Genomic DNA, 4,549 nt, shown 5'->3' with positions numbered 1-4,549 from the left:
ACACAAACACACACACATATATAATCAAATGCCTCCTTTCACGGAAAACGCCTACACCCACACTCCGCTCTCTCCCTCTCTCTCTCTCTCTCTCTCTCTCTCTCACTCTCTCTTTATATGCGTGTGCGCGTGCGCGTATGTGTGCATTAATACATATGTGTATGTGCGCGTGTATGTGTGCTTGAGTATGTGTCTGCATGTGTATCATGTGTGCGTTTTAGGTGTACATGCGTGCTTGGGCAATATTATTCAGATATGTATGTGTTTGTTTGTTTGTGTGTGAGTGCGGGTGCACACATACATACATACATACATACACACACAGACACACATATATACATTCGTATATAAACAAGCACGCACATGCATATGTGCACATATATTTGTTTGTATATTTGTCTGAATGCATACACACATGCACACACACATACACACACACACACACACACACACACACACAAACATAGATAAATATAAAAAACATACGTTTTTATGTGTGCATGTATGTAGGTACATGTGTGTATACTCACACACACATATGCACACATATACATACACTCTATATGTATATATAGAGTCCAGCATATTTACCATTTTCTTCCCAAATCATTTTATTTTCGATTGTGGAAAGATGACCGAGGAAGTAGATGGGAATTTTGTTTTAAGAAATCGAAACTGGAAAAGGAGAGGAAGAAGAAAGAAAAAAGAAAAACAAGTTAATAAAATTATAGCATTGGGAAACTCTAGAAAATTCTTCATAATCCTTCTATTTATTGGTGTTGTTTGTAGTAGCTGTAGATGTTTAACAATAGAGACTAAATCTGAGGCCAGGGTGTATAGTTTAACTTCTGATGCAGCTCAACTCCAACTAGAAATCAATATTTCTCCTTTACAACACTACACTTGTCTTTGCTTTTCACAACGTTGTCATGTATCATGTAGTAATCACTTAGCAACCAGCTGCTTTAAACTCCGCAAGAGAGAGACAAAAAAGAAAAAAAAAAGTAAAAGAAAAAGTAAAAAAAGAGTAATAATAATAAAAGGGGGGATTTGCCGTGATTATTATTACGTAACGTGAAAAGTAAGTATTACTAGACATACTGAGGTCTCAGAAGAGAAAGTTGTTGTCACCACCAATTGCCAGGTAGTACTTCCACTACCGCCTTCATCACAACCACCACCACCATTATCAACGCCGCCGCCACCACCTTCACTTATTCGGCGCTAAAAGTCATCGCCAAATTTCTCCGCAGTGAGTTGCGCTGTTTCTATTTCTTGTTGCTTAACCGCTGTGTTTAGTTGTGCAAGTGTGGTGTTAACATGATCGAATGTAGTGCCGGGTTTGGTTAATTTGCCACAAAAAGGTCTATTATGTAATGTCCTCGTTATTTATCTGTTTGTCTGCGTGCGTACGTGCGTGTGTGTGTGTGTGTGTGTGTGTAAAAAAGAAATTAAATCATTACGAAAAGAAAAAAATAAATGGAAAAGAAAATGCCATGAGATATAGGATAATTAACATAAAGTTTTGCTATTAAGATGTTAATATAAAAATATAGAATGACAACGGCAAAATAATATCGTCAACAATGATAACAATACAAAAAACCCCCAAAAACACATGATGTACGCCACTGCTTCTACGAGTATTAAGAGTGAATTAGTGTAGAGTCGTTGCTGCTACATGTTGCTTTGTGCGCAGTGATAAGCATTAACATTTATGCTTGTACGTATGTGTGTGTGTGTGTGTGTGTGTGTGTGTGTGTGTGTGAATAAGTACGTGAATATGTGTGTATATATGTGTTTATGTGTGTGTATATATATGAGTCTTTGCGTGAGTGTATCCGTTTGTGTGTGTGTAGGTGTACGAGTTTGCTGGAGCCCGTTCGCGTGCGTGCTGAAGCCATACAGTTATGTAAGTGTGTAGTTTGCTCGCGTAAGGCTATCACATTCAAGATTAGAACTGTGAGTTCGAATTTGCATGTTTGTATGTGTGGGGGTATGTGTGTATGGCGTATGCATATATGTATGTGTGCGCGCGCGCACTTATAATTATGTCAGAGGAGAGACAGGACCCATTCACTTCTCAAAGTCTTTCGGAACTCATGACTTATGTGTATGTATGTACTTGACTACGTGTCTGTACATGTATAACTGTCAAGGTGTGTATGTGTGCGTTAGAGAAGATATCTGCGAGTATGCGAGACAATTACAAGAGTAATGTATCTAGATATTTAGGTAATTTCGTGTATGTGTGAGTGTGTACAATAAAGAGCACGTATGTATATGCGCGTACAAATGTTTGCAAGTGCAAATGAATAAACGTATGTATGCATTGTTGAATAAATGTAATGCATGAATGTATGAATGCATGCGTGAATGAATGAATGAATGAATGAATGCATATATGTATGTATGAATGTGAACATGTATGAACCAATACATTTGTATATATGTTTGTAGGTACGTATGTATATATGTATATTTAACATTATATAAATATTCAAATGATATTTCTTTAGATACAAATGTATAGATATCACTGTATGTGAGGGAAAGAAAGAGTGAGCTCGCTTGCATACTATACGTATGTGTGCAGATATGCGATTGCGCCTGCTCGAGTGTGTGTAGTTGTGTGAGTACGAGTGTTACGAGGGTCCTCTACTCGTGAGTGCAACTGTAGTAACAGCCACGTATTCCGTTCTGTTCAATTCGGGTATTGGTTTGATTCGAAATTATTCCATTTGTCATCTGAAAATCTGTTCACGGATCGATGATGAGGTGAATTTTACCTCCAAGAAACCCTCACCTACAACATTAATTAGGAAATATTAATTACTCCGGAGTTATTTTACCAAAGTTAAGGTATTATAAAACTATTTTTTTTCTATTAGAAGTGTGCAAGCGTTGTGCACTGTATTAGTAATGTCATGAGAAAGTGACAAGAGATATGTCAGCGTGAATGTAGATAATTTGTAATATCATGTACTTATGCGTGTAGGGAGGTGTGTTTCTATGCTTTATGACAGAAATATGGGCAAGTGTTCGCGCGTGCGTGTGTGTGCCCGTGCCCGTAAATTTATCTGTATATCTGTCATTCTAAATAACTCTCTACCCACCTACGCATCTTTGTCTCTCTCTCTCTCTCTTTCTCTCTCTCTCTCACTTTCTCTCTCTCTCTCTCTCTCTCTCTATCTATCTATCTTTCTATCCGCCAACGCACCTACCTACCTACCTACCTACCTACCTACCTACCTACCTACCTACCTACCTACTTACCTATCTATCTATCTATCTATCTATCTATCTATCTATCTATCTTTCTATCTATCTATCTATCTATCTATCTATCTATCTATCTATCTATCTATCTATCTATCTGTCTGTCTGTCTGTCTGTCTGTCTGTCTATCTATCTATCTATCTATCTATCTATCTATCTATCTATCTATCTACCTATCTACCTATCTATCTATCTATCTATCTATCTATGTCCCCATTTATTGGGAATTTTTTGTATTATTTCGTATTTTTTGTAAATACCCCAAACGTTTTGCGATGTTTTTTTTCATCGTTGTCCCCACTTTTGTTTTTTTTCTGCTTTGTTTTCGACCCCCTCGAAAAGAAAAACTCTACATTTGTATTTTGTCCCCTCTGTGTTGAGCCCTGTGTGGCTAATAAAGAAACCTATCTATCTATCTATCTATCTATCTATCTATCTATCTATCTATTTCTCAGTTTATCCGCCCACGCACCTCTCTCTCTCTCTATTTGTCTATCTGTCTACCTGCCTATCTGTCTGTCTGTCTATCTGTCAGTCTGTTTATCAGCCTGTCTTTTTAGTGATCAATCAATCTACCACAGTCCATTAGAAGAAAATATTGACATTGGTTCTCATTCATATATTTGTCGCTATACATACATTTATATACACGCACAGACATATATACGTGCGCTTACATACATACACGCCTGCGCGCACACACACACGCACGCACGCGCATACATACACATATACACAAAGATATATCTACATTTACATATGTTTACATATATGTGTGCGTGTTTGTGGTTTTGTACGTATGCATATGTACACACACACACACACACACACACACACACACACACACGCGCACACACACACACAGAGTCATGCATACAGGCACACACAAAAACATATATATCAATATATTTATATGATACATATATAACGTATATTTCACATTTCATATGAGTGCTTATATTGCCTACATATGCTAATTATAAGCAGCATGTCCAGGATGTTTAGAATAATCATCCAATATCTCCACATAAACTCGTATCAATTTATGAACGAAATGTAATTTTCACTCATATTTTTCCTGGAATTACCTTTGCTAAAACCAATCACACGAAAATGTTTTCTTTTTATCTATCTATCTATCTATCTATCTATCGATTTCGAAATATGCATTTAAGTAAATGTAGTTATATATATATATATATGTATATATGTATATATGTATATATGTATATATATATATATATATATATATATATATATATATATATAT

General features: G+C 36.2%; 1 protein-coding gene across 2 annotated transcripts in view; it reads left to right on the top strand.

Moving 5' to 3' along the window:
• Positions 1-937: 937 nt before the first annotated feature.
• LOC106873410 (ceramide kinase-like protein) overlaps positions 938-4,549 on the top strand; it is a 195,833-nt gene continuing 192,221 nt past the window's right edge. The window contains exon 1 of one of the 2 annotated variants that reach the window (XM_014920765.2): positions 938-1,252. The gene's annotated coding sequence lies outside the window, so the exon portion shown is untranslated. Of the gene's footprint in view, positions 1,253-2,608; positions 2,863-4,549 lie in introns of those variants that run through there. The other variant, XM_014920764.2, reaches the window with a different exon arrangement.

This window comes from Octopus bimaculoides, chromosome 8 (assembly GCF_001194135.2).
Source record: "Octopus bimaculoides isolate UCB-OBI-ISO-001 chromosome 8, ASM119413v2, whole genome shotgun sequence".
Classification (NCBI taxonomy): domain Eukaryota; kingdom Metazoa; phylum Mollusca; class Cephalopoda; order Octopoda; family Octopodidae; genus Octopus; species Octopus bimaculoides.
The sequence above is the reverse complement of the archived record's forward strand: the minus strand, read 5'-3'. Positions and strand labels throughout refer to the sequence as shown.